A 13,255-nucleotide genomic window follows, 5' to 3' on the forward strand; every position below is an offset into this window, starting at 1 on the left:
TCTAGCAGGATATGCCTAATAAGCATAAAACTAATAATGTTGAAAATGCTATGGCATATTAACATGGCACATTGTGGGTTGCATTTTTCAAATAAAGCTAAGCACTAATTAATGAATATCTAAACCACTTTCTAACTCCTTATCCTGAAGCTGTGTGATTGACATGGAAAAAGATCTTTTGACAGAGTAGCATTGTATACAAGCTGCCTTGAAGTTTACAAATATTTTTTCTTGCTGTCTAATGTGATATCTTTACAGTAACACAAAACCAGTGATATCTCACAATATTGATGTTATATGGACACTGAAATGCTTGGGAATCATTGATCTGCACTTGACTTGTGCTGGATGTATGTTTGTGACCCACTGGATGAAATGGATTTTATGTTTCCTCTCTGCATCTTTCTGCAGAGATCATGAGCCTGCATGGCACAGGCTGGTTGTTGCACTCTATGCTTGTAGTTTTAGAGACTTTTGTAAGAGTTTAATAATCTGGGCAATAATTATTTTTGCTTCAAATTTGTTTTACAGAAAAATAAAGTTTTGAGTTGAGTGTAGACTTGTTTGAAGCAAATCCAGTCTTCTATCTGCTTCTGCTGCCTAAGAACTGAGTAATTTTATTTTTTGTTAAATATTTTTGTTTCCTGTTTTGAAACCAGGCTTCCTCTTACAAGTTAGGTCAATGTACTCTTGTGAAAATAAAAAAACTCCCCGGATGCAAAATAATACATTTAGTATAAATTGGACAGATACTTATTCTAACTAAAATAGAATTATTTATTTGTTTCACTGTTTTCATGACCCTGTTTCATACTCAGGTTTTGCCCATGTGAGAGAAAACAGTAAACACCTGATCCCACAGAAAAACAGTGGTCAAACTTTGGGTTTATTTTGTCTGCACTGGCTCACTGTAACCTGTTTTTCTTTCTGGGCCAAGCACAGCAGAGGGCAGGGAGGCAGCAGAGCCTGTCCCACACCATGACACTGGATTTTGGCCAGGAGCCCCCACTGTGCAGATTTGGAACCCTCCTCTGCCATCTCTGCTGATTTCAACAGAGCCAGTGGAAACTCCTTTATGGGAAAACTCATACAGTTAAGCACATCTTTATTCTCTGCAGCTCCTGGATCTGCTTTGTGAATCTCCTGTTGGTTGTCACTGTCTCCAGTTTAATTGCAGGTTTTCAGCAGAGGCTGGCGTGCAGCAGGGCTCTCCCAGCAGGTGACAGCAGCACATATGGTGACACTGGCCAGTGCTGGCACTGCCACCTTCCCCCACATGCCACCAGGGTGAGGCTGGGGTGATGCAAGAGGAGGCTTGGACAGGCAGGTGATGGTCATGCAGACAGCTCACTGCAAGCTCTGCCTCCAATGATGGAGAGAAATGAATAATGCTGCAAGTTCCAGAATACAAACTCCAGAGCTATCAGGAGTGCTAAAAAAAAAAAAAAAAAAAAAAAAAAAAAATTCTGACAAAAAGAGGATATTGACATCAGAGGATGTCTGAGCATGGCTTGGATTCAGCAGTGTTTTTCCTTAAGCATGTTTAAGTTATTGTAAGGTCAGAGCTTTGCTGAAAATTTCTATTCTTTATTTGTGTTTTGCTAGTTGCTATGTACTGCAGCTGTAGTAAAGGATCTGTTGTGCTGGTGCTCCTTGTTGTGCTCCTTGAAAAAGGAAAAATGAGAGTATATTTGAGGAATGTATTAGGAGTGTACTTAAGCCTCCATTATCTCTGCCCTGGAACTTGCTCAAAGTAAACTTTTATGGGAAATTAACTGAGCTTTACAAAGCTATTATTTGAATGTATTTATGGTATTTCTTAAAATATTTATGGTATTTCTTAGAGGTAGAACTCCCCTCTGTAATTCTTTGTCCCAGGAGACAGAGAAACTGAGTTTGTGATGCTTCCTGGTATGCTGGAGGGATTGATGGGGAAACTGTGGCTGTTCTTGCAGACACACAAAGTTAAAAAAATCACCACTTTAAAATTGGGAAGGGATTTTTCCTGTGTATTCCCCAAATGCTGAAGGGTGCTGCAGATCCTAACGCTGCCCACCCCACTGTTTCTCTGACTCTGCAATCCCAGTGAATTTAGGGAAAAAAACCAGTGGGTAGATTATTCAACTTTCTGTGTCTGACGGCAAAATGGCATAACTTGATGTCTCTGCAGCACTGGAAACATGGTCAGCAGCAGATCTTCTCTGCCTTTGATCTTTGCACCATCCCCAAACCTCCCCAGAACCTCCCAGCAGTGATAAATGCTATTACAGCATTGCTTGTTTTCACAGGATGCTGCCCCATGGGTGACACCCTCCAGACAATAATAGAGTTGACTTTGGCACACAAAACTCTTCCTATTTGGGATCCTGGATGCCTGGGCACCAACTCATCTCAGGCTGACAATCAGTGTTAATGACTATTTGAGTAACTTAGGCCTTGGGTACACAAAGATGCAGCACTTTTGTTTTCATGTCTACTTCTCCTCACATCTATTCACTTTAACAGTGATGGTATTTCTGGCCTTCATTGTTTTGTTTCTGCTTCCAGCAAATAACAGAAGAGAAAGGTCTGTGACAATTTTAGGAAGCTTTATAGGAGGAGGTTATTGATGGCTGCTACTTCTTCCACGGGCACTTGGAGAAATCCTTGAAATGATGTTTGCTGGCATTGTGAAACGAATTATTACTATGGTAACAGCTGCTGAAATGTTACAGGAAAGTTTAGCTCTACTTTTCCTCTTTTTTGTTTGTGTGCTGACATGAAATCTTGTAGCTTTATTGCCAAGATGGTGGCATAATCGTTATGCAGCTCAAAAAAAGGGAAAGCAGCAAGCTTGTCAAAATCTTTGTATTCAGGATCTGAGCCACAGCAGAAATAAACACCCTTCTACCTAAATAAATTAGGAGTTAGGGAAGAAGGATCTATGTGCATTGACTGGAGGAATCTTGCTTTAAATACTAGTGATTTTTTAAAATTAAAGTATTATTTCATACGGGATTGATATCCCAGTTCTACAGTTATAACTGTGCTTGAGCTAAAAAATAAATTGCCTTTACAGTATAATTTTAATCCTTTTCCCAGCAGGGCCAAATCTGCTGTTTGGTCTGTGGGTAAGCAGCAGAGAAAGGGCTGAATGCTCTGCCTGCACACCCTGGTGTTGATTTGGCACAAAGTGTCCTTGCTGGACATAAATGGCCCTAAATTATCAGAGATGTAAATGTCTGCATGACCACACAAAGGGCAAGAAGGTGAGCTCTGGGTCTGAGTGTGGAAATCTCAGTTTAGTATCAGGGTAGACACTAAAGGACATGTGAAGTATTGAAGTTCAAAACAAAAGTTAATAAAAGTTGATTGCAGCCTTTCTTAAGCAGGAAGAAAGGTTTCCTTGTTCAGTTCTGGCATGTAAAAGGTGAGGACATTGAGGAGTCACCAGGGGTTGACAGTGGAGGTGCACACAAAGGAGTAAATGGGCTGTCACCAACATCCAGATGTGTTCATCATGGACAGACCCCAATCCTGGCAACTCATCCTGTTGTAGGGGTGAAAGGAACTTTGCCAAGCCAGTTCACTGATCTGCTGTGAACAGAGTCTGCACTTGTGTGCATCCTGAATGGAAATTCAGCACTGACTCAGCTATGAAAGCAGCTTGAGAAATATGGGGCTGTTTTTCCTTATGAGATTGGAGAAGCTTTGTAATGAAAAAATGTACCCACTGTGCTGGGTAGGATGCAAGCTCTGCACAGTGAATTTCACTGCTCCTGCTGAAAGAGAAGTGGAATCCAAATCAAGGGCAGGAGCTCTTTTTAGCACAGAGCTTTCTGGTGCTGGTGCTCATGACCAAAAGAAGATGCCAGTCTCTTAGGTTTTCTCCAGGACACTTGACTTATTGTATATTGTGTTGCAGGAAACAAATTCATGCATCTGAACAAGGTTAAATATCACAATCTCTGGGTTTTAAAACTCAAAGGTAAGGCCAGTCCCAGTGTTCCAGGTGATACCAACACAGGAGACAGTTCAACTTTGCTTTCCTTATTTTTTTTTACTAGTATTTTTGGATTAGAACAATGTCAGAAAGATGTTACTGAAGACACAACAATCTCATGAGAACTGAGGGCAGCTCTGACTGTAATCAGTGTGAGCACAGTCCTGCTGTTTAACCATGGGTGTGGGGAAAGCCCTGCAAAGGCACATGTTTAAGGACCCTAAAGCCAGGTTTGAGACAGAGACTTATCATGGCAATGGGGAGAAAAACTGGAGTCTGCTCCTGGAGTGTTTCTGGGAGTGTTTGAGCAAGCTGATGTACAATTGTGAGGCCCAGCCCTGGTTCAGTGGCCTGACCCTGATATATTTAAAAGTTATTGAGGTGGTTTATCATTTAACTTCTCTCTGAAATTCCAGCCAGATTTACTGTATATGCAAGTACCAGACAGGTAGAAGCCTTCATCTCGAGGAATGACTTCTGCTCTGTCCTTTCCAAAATCCCATCTTTAGTGTGCTTTTTGAAGTTAAACCTTTTCTGATGGTTAAGGTGATGGGCTTTGTCCTAAACCACAATCACTTAGAAATATTTGACTGTATATGACCCTAGCAAACTTTAGGAAATTACTGGCAGCTTTACTCCATTCTTAGGGGTCCTAGTCCTCCTGCAGCAGCTCAGCACTTCAAGTAATTTTGTTTCCTGTATCAAAGGCTGCTCAGAGCTGTCTGGCTACTGATAATTTAAGCAATGGATTGAGGAACTTTGTGCTTGGAAAATGAAAATCTACAAGTGGATCAAACAGTGGGAGGAAAAGTGGGTTTGTGTTTGCAAACACCCACTCAGCCCCAAAGCACTGACACCAGAGAAGTTTTTTGGCAAATCCTGAATCTTATCCTCTATAAATCTGTGGCAATTAGGAGTAACTCCAGTGAATTGAATGGGATTATTCATGTAAATAGAGATGAGATCATATTTATGCTTCTCTGCAACTAGTCTTAGCAGGGAGAGGTTCCTGAACACAGCTAAAAGATTCAGGTTTCAAAGCATTTTAACTATCCTTCCCATCACTCCTGCCCCTTTAAATCCAAAATAAAATATTGCATGGAGTGCTTTCATAAATAATTTACTTTCTGCCTGACACCAGTCAGGGAGGCATAAAGCTTTCTGTGTGTGCATGCTGCTTCCAGAGCTCTGCAGTAACTAGATCTGAATTTAAAACAAAAAAATCTGAAGACTTTTGTTTTTCTATGAGGATGGAAGAAGTTCAGGGACTTTGAAAGAGTCAATTCAGGCCCCACCACATCAAACACTGTCTGTTGTGGTTGAAAAAGCCCTGTTCATTCACCCTGACCCCCCCAGATGGAGGAGGGATGATGTGAGGAGAGCTGCCCTTGTGGTTGAGGGGCTGGGTGGAACTCCTGGGATTTTGGCTCAAGCTCTGCTCTGGTCTAGGTGATGCTGGCCAGACACAAGGCACTCCTGTGCTGAGATTTCCAGGCTGCTCCCAAACAAGCTGGGAAGCAGAATAGCTGCATTGATATGCTGTGCTCAGGAAAGATACCTGCTGCCCACTGGGGCTTGGCTAACACAACAGGTGTGTCTTGTTTTCCCAACTGGCCTTGAAAAATTGCTAAATTTCCACTTTTCAGAGGGAGTGTAATTACTGGGCAAGTTGTGGAGTTGAGAGGTGTTTTTTCAGAAGGCTTTTATGACCTTGGGCAAAGCACTTGGGCAGAAATTTAGTGAAGTATTAAAGCATTTCTGTCCTATTGAGGGCTTATCTTTGGTTCATTTCAGTGGGATTTAAGGTTCCACTTTCTACTCAAGTACCTAAATCTTTTTGTGATCCATAAAAATCTTAAAGTTTCCCTTTGGAAGAAAAAATTGGAATAATAAAATGTCTCATAGGAGTATTTGGAGAAGAAATTAAAGATTGTGAAAAAAAAAAAAGACTATGAGGCTATGTAGATGTGATAGAGAGAATGATCATGTATTCCCTAAAACAAATCCTGGAATAGATGCTTGGCATGAATGTTGTACAAGTGTTTCCATGCTGGCAAGAGCACCCAGCCCACAGTGCACAGAGCTCATTCTATAATTTACAGCAAACCTCTGGAAAAATATTTCTTTCACTTAAAAAACCCCAAAAAACTCTGCCTGTGGCATGGCATCTGGAACATGCTTAGCAAGCAGCAGGAGCTCTTTATAATTCATCAAAAAGGCCACACAGATAATGAGACAAGGTTCCTCTCTATAGCTAAATGTTTCTTCCCAGTGCTGCTCAAAACAGAGAGTGCCAGGGTGGTGGGTGTGGGGAGCTCCATCCCAGGATCTGGTGTGTGCCAGGCAGGAGCAGTGCCCAGAGCTGTCCTTGTGTCTGGGGGCACCATCTGTCCCCCCCACTCCAGGGATGCTCCAGCACAAAGCACCAAACCATAAACCTCTCCTGCCCAGCTCTGGCACAGCATTTGGGCTAAAGTGCCCAAGCTGAGGCTAAAGGAGCTTCAAAAAGCTGCCAGAGCTGTCCTGGGAGCTCTGCTGCCTCTGCCACCACCATGCTTTCAGCTGGGCTGGGGTGGGAGAGTTTTCTGGCTCCAGGCAGACCCAGAAAATATTGTTGGAAGAGAGGGCAAGCTGGGTTTGGGCTTGCTTTGTTTCTGGATGACACTATGGACAGGGCTGAGCTGAGCCTGTGGCTCTGGGGAAGGAAAATGTCTGTGGGAAATGATGCTTTCACTTGGCACCGTTTCCAGTGGGAATCAGCAAGGATTTCAAAGATGTTCCCCCTGATGTGCTAAAGCTTAGCTTAAAAAACAGAGAGATGAAAGGGCAGGCTCCTCTGGCACACGCTGAGATGTGACAGGAGAGCTGCTGCTGTAATGAGCTCTGTAAGGGGACTCAGAGGAGTCAGTGAGTAGGAATGGCTGTGTGCAGGGTGGTGCCAGCCCTGCCTGCTGCCCTCAGTCCCTGCTCTTGGTGTGGCTCTGTGATTCCACAGGCTTGGGGCACCTCTGAGGTGTCTGGGGACAGAGAGAGTGAGGATTGCTGTGCCATGTACGCTTGCTCTGCATTTTGGCCACTTTTCCTCACTGTGGTGGTTTGTTTTATTTCTTTGTCTTTAAATGTAAACTGCAGAGGCTTTGATAGTGTAACAGAAGAGGAAAGTGAGGCTCCTGTACTCTCTGAAAAGCTGTGAGGTTATTCCCTATAATGCAGTCATAGGGAATTGTCCATCATGTTGTGTGAATCTGGGAGGGCTGTGGGGCTCTGTAATTCTGCAAACTTTTAGAAGCACAATCTCTTTGTGGGGTTCTGTGTCTCTGTTTTCCCACCTGTATTGTGGCATTCTTGTGGGTGTAGTGTGTATTTATATCAAGGAATCCACGTGTTCCTTCTTCCTTTTCTCCTGTTCAGTTTAATGAATCTGTTAGAAATTAGTGAGAAAGGCAGGAAAATGCCCCCTCCCTCTGTCTGTGGGACACAATGTCAAATGGAAGAGAGCACTGAAGGAGGAAACAGAGGAGGGGATGGAAGTGCTTCCACCTGCTCTCCTCCCCTGCATAAGCTCTGCATCCAATTGCAAACTAAGAATGGGAGAAGCAACATTGGAGGATGTGTGTGAATGATTTGCTAACAGTTGCAAGCAGAGGTTTGCCTCTCTCCTCCCTCAGTTTGGAGCATGTCTTATGTCTCAGTAACACTGAGAGATGTGCACTCCTGCCTTGGGGTGATTAAAGGCTCTCAGTGGAATGGGACTACCTTCATCTCTGGGGTAAGCAGCCAAGCTGACTCTGCACACAGTGGGGATGTAGGAGTTATGGTGGCAATAACCTGTTGAGTCACTGCTTTTTATTGCACAATTATTTGTGTTCAGGTCTGATGCCTAAATAATGTGCAATACTGAAACCTTGCAAAAAAAAAAAAAAAAAAAAAAAAGGAAATTAATGCAGAGAGCATTGCTCCACAGGGCAAAATGTCCCTGCTGAATAAAATCTATAGCTATTTCCCTAAAGCTCTGGTTAATAAGGTTCAAAAAATGATGTCTGGACTCCTCAGGGGCTGACATCTGAGTGCAGTTCAGAGGAGCAGCCTGAAGTTCAGGCACTTCTCTGAAGCCTCTCTCATCCATTTGAATGTCATAGGATATTCAAAATTGGGCTGAAGGGCACATTTCTCAGGTACCCCCCTGGAGCACAGAAGTGCAAAGGCATGCAGAACTTAATGCCATTACAAGCCTGAAAACAGAAGTTTGTGGTGTATTGGTAATAGGCAGAAATTTAGGGTGGAGGAGCATCTTAATGACTGGTTCCAAACAATGGAAAATCTCACCTTTGAAGTATGGAGTGAGCAAGGCTTTGTAAGAACAAATGAGGGAGGGCTTTGCAACCTGTCCCTATTCACTCCTTGTTCATCTGGCTTATTACATATCCTGCCTAGTGTAAGATTGGTTATCATACCCCAGTCCAGTGTCAGCACCCTAACACAAAGACAAAACACACTCCCATGTGTGAACTTCTGAGGTTTCTCTAGGAGCTCAAATAGCACAGACACATCCTTTGGCACACAGACTGAGAAACAGGCAGGGCCCTTCTCCAGGGCACCAACCCCACACCCCTGGATGTGGTGCACACATGCCTGCAGGATGTGACCTGGTCACATACAGATCTAGGCTGTGGCTTTCCACAAGCCAAGGAGGCATGACAGGTTTCTATAACACATCCAGTTTCAGTAGAAACCTTCTATTCTGAAGAGAAATACTCCCCCCACTTTTTTTTTTTTTTTTTCAGAGCCTAGCAGCTCTGGATTTCCTCAGCACAAGAGCTGGCAGCCTGTCAAGGATAGCCTTTAAGTATGCACATATATTTTTGCAAATTGGACACTAAGTGTCTTAGCAGAAACATGGTACAAATGGGAGATGTTTCCATTCAAAAGCCAACATGCTGCTGATCCAGCTCCTTACTGTGTCTTGCCCTTGGGGAGTAGTACCTGGCTCACATGAGATGACAGATAAAGGAAAGGGGGGTGAAAGGGGGGGCTGGGACCATTACTTGTCTCATGTGCCTCTCAAGCTGCCATGTTCCTGCACTAGCTCTGCAGCTCACTGTTCAAAATACCAGCTTTATCCTCTTTCCCAGCCCTGGTTTACCTCCAGTCTTCTGTCCTTGGAGTCCTTTGACATCAGTGTGAGTTCTGAAAAATCTTTGTCTGGAACATTATCTAGACTATTTAGAAATTATGTGACTACAATTGGGTGACTATGTGTCAGATCTGTGAATGTTGTCTGGGGTTTTGGAAAAAAAAGTATATATGAAGGAGGAAGTGTATGAAAATCCTTGACTTGGGTTTAAACAATGATGACTAAGGATTGTCTGCACAGGAGTTTTCTGTGCAGTGAGGTAGGTTTAGAAGAGAAGTGCTTTACTTGGCTGCCACTTCCATCTGCAGTGTCTGGATCTATCCCTCCCACAGCTTTCTGAGATAGGAGCATAGCTGAGTTTTCCAGGGATGAGAGAGTGGCACCTGAGATGCTTTAATAGAGACCTTGCACAAAACGTACACAAAAACTAGAAAATTATATTCTTTCTTAGAGGGCTGTATTTTTTGTGGTATTGCTGAAAAATCTATGTTTGTTAGAATGTTAGAACAGAGACTGGGAGAGTTCATCTGCAGGGCTTGTGGAGTGGTCAGAGACAGGTGGAACTTATCATATGATCCACATATAAACACATATGTGTTTACTTTATGTCTGTAGAGCTTTGTATTCTAAGAGCATCTTTGCTGCTTGCTGTGAGTTACTGGCAGATCTGCAAAGCTTCCAAATACCTGACATTGTACTGCTAGCATGGTACTGACTGACATTTTTAATGACTTGCTGTGAAAGTCCAAAATGGACAAAGAACTGCAAAAGTGATTTCAAAATAAGTGAAATTCTGCAGTTCTGGGTTGTTTATTTCATATAAAACCATCTTGATAGGCAGAAAAGTAGAAGGACAACTTTCCAAAGCAGAGGTGGGGTTGTTCCTGGCAGGACCCCTCCTGCTTTCTTGGCTTTCAGGACTGCCCATGGCTTTACCTGCTCTCTATGCTTCTGAAAATGTCCATGCACTATTGACACAACTTTGTGATAAAAGGTAAAAATGCTTTATTATGTGCATTTTCCTCTCAATCCACTGAAACAATGCCCCCTTTTTGTGTTGTTTTCTTGTTAGATTGTCTATGGGACGTTCATCTGTGATATTAAATGCTGTGTTCAGGTATCAGAGAGAGGAGGGTAATGTCAACAGCAGCTATCAGTGCTTCAGCTTTCAGAATGTTTTGAGGGTTCTCAGGCAAACTGAATTCAAGGTGTTGGAATGTGAGAGCCCTTGTTTTGCTCCCTCCCCTCGTGGTCTGTCTGACTCTTTCAGAGCACAGAGCTCATCCTCCTTGAATCCACACAGTGCAGGAGAGGAGTTGTTTCAGAGCACCTTCGTGGATCCTTGATGCACTCTTGAAGGCTCTTTGATTGCAGTCTTATTTCCTCTCAGAGCTGATGTGATTCCCTCTGTGCCACAATGAAACTTAACAATCTTTCTTCCCTTTCAAGAGAAAGGAAGCAATTTAAAAGAAATATATAGCCAGATATATCCTCAGCATTTCTAGGCTAAAAAATATATCACATTTAAACTGTTGTGGCATTGGCTCTGCAGGCTTTCTCACATCTGAACAATGCAGTGTCGTGCTCCAAAACTTCATGACTTGTAAGATTCAGTGCTGAGTTGGTAACTTTTATGTTGTATTTTTTGAAATGTTGCAGTGTTGTATATGATTGAATTGAGAAAATACTTATTTCTCCTCTGATACTGAGCACTGATTAGTAGCCATGTCATATCTGAATTAGAAATATTTCAAATCGTGGCACTCACCAGCATATATAAAGTATATTAGATTATCTTAGAAGGTTTTTATGGCTCCATGTGAGTAATTTGACAGATGGTACAAAGGCACTCAGTTATAATGTTAAAGGAATGTAAAAAATTGTCTTGTTTAAAATAAGAAAGTAAATTCTCAGAAAATTCTACAACAGTTTCACAAGTGTGCTATGTGCTGCAGAGATAAAGGAGTGAATGTGAATCCTTAATGCCATGCCTGCCTTAGAAACTCCAGTAAAATCTCATGAAAGTAGTAATGTTGTCCCACATGTACACTGAGAAAACATTTGCATTCCGTGGTTCTGTATCTGTCTTGAAGATCAATGTGCATATGCAGGTATAGGCCATGTTCAGAGAGTACTGAGTTAGGGAAACATACCCAGCTGCTGTGAAATCAGGCTGAATTTGCACCACAAATTAGGTGGAAATTTTCCAGATTTGTATTTAAAACCAGCATACTCAAGAGCTTTGGAACTAAACAAGCCCCATCTGTTTTAAAAATTATACAGCACTATGAACCAGCCACAGTATACATTAAAACCTGAGATGTTGTGTAAGAAACAGAAATTTCTAGGGTAGAAAGAAGATTTCAAAAAAATGATTTTGTATGTCTCTTCTCAGAGCAGTTGATAAAATGCCCTCATTGTGTAGAACAGTTCTTCATGTTAATTGTGAGCTATTTCCAAGTGTGATTTTCTGATGCAAGTGTTCCATCACACCTTAGGCTTAGCTGTGTTAGTTGGTGGGTCCTGCTCAGGTAGGACAGGGCTCTCTCTGGCACCAGCCAAGCCCCTGTTGGTGTTGAATGGGAATTTCCAGTGATATGTGTATTTTCCACTGTCTGCCCATCACTTAACTGTTATTTTTAGGACATATTTGTGGACACAAGGAGGAAAGTGTGGTGAGGAGCAGTCAGCACAGATTGCCTGCCTGACCTGATTGCCTCCAGTGATGAACCAAGAGCATTTGTGGGTGGGTGAGGAACCTGCCTGTCATTAACCTTGACTTCAGCAAGGCTTTCATCAGTCTCCTAGAGCATCCTCTGTGTAGTGTGGGACATTACATTCTGGATAGACTGAGAAATTCAACAGATGGACAGAGAACTCATTGATCCCAGGCACTCTCATGGGCATGAAACAAGTGCAGTACTCCAGCATCTGTCTTGGGACCTGTCCTGTTTGTGACCTTTACCAGTGACCTGGAGAAGGAGGTGTAACATGCTTTTGTCAAGTTTTCCACTTTCCAGGTGCTATCTGTCTGTAGTTTGAGGGCAGGCCAACCATTCAGAGGGATCCTGACAGGCAGAAAGGCCAGCAGGAGCCCTACAAAATTCAATAAAGATCAATACAAACCCTTCATCTGGGAAGAAAAAGTCCTGTAACAGTAAAGGTTTCAAAAGGCAGAGCCAGACTCTTCACTGAAATTGGTGGAAGGAACAGAGACAGCAGACATAAAGTGCACAAGAGAGATTCATAGTGAGTGTAAGGAGAACTGTTTTCCCCAGGATGATGCTCAAGCAGTAGAGCAGGCTGCCAGGAGGGCTGTGAAGTTTTCCTTCTTGGAAGCTTCTAGGACCTGGACAAAGCTCTGAGCCACCTGGTCTGACCTCAGGCTGGCACTGCTTTGAACAGCAGGTTGCACATGGAGATTTCCTGGGCTGCTCTCCAACCTGAATTACCCTCTGTGATCCTCTAAGTGTTGAACATTTGGGATTGAATATTTTTTTGGTCTTGCTGGTGATGTAAACCAGAGCTGACCACAGGTGAGTCAGACCTACTTATATTAGCCTGGGATTTGGTATTTCAAGTCTCCCAAAGAGTCTGGGACATAACAGGAGATGCAGCTCTGTAAAATGACAAATCTGCTGTACATTTATTGACTGAGTCTCAGCTCTGTTTTCTTTCAAGTATCACTGCTGGCTCAAACACTAGAATGTGTCACTGTAATAAACAGCAGAATAGTGGCCACTCATCTGGGGTTTGCAGGGGGACATCTGTGTGTTCATTTTATCCAGGATATGCTATTGCCTGAATTACTGATAGTAGATTTGCTGTTCTAGCAAGAGAGGGAAGAAAGCAGAAAAGTTGACTCAAAGCTCCTGTAAACGATTAGTAGCAAGTAGAGCAGGGTGTGAACTGAGAGCACATCAGCTCACACCCTGGATTCCTCTGTGTGAAGCAGCTGACTTCACCCAGAAGGTGCCTGGACAGGTGCCCCTCTGCAGGTTCAGCTGAGCAGACAGAAGATGCTACAGGTGCAGGTGTTCCTCAGTGCCAGAGGCTGCTGCCCCTTGCATGGAGGAGCAGCTACCTGCAAAACAAGAGCTGAGGAACAGCTGAGCTGTGAATTCACCCCCCTGTTGCTG

The sequence above is a fragment of the Erithacus rubecula genome, assembly GCF_903797595.1.
Source record: "Erithacus rubecula genome assembly, chromosome: 17".
Taxonomy (NCBI): Eukaryota; Metazoa; Chordata; class Aves; order Passeriformes; family Muscicapidae; genus Erithacus; species Erithacus rubecula.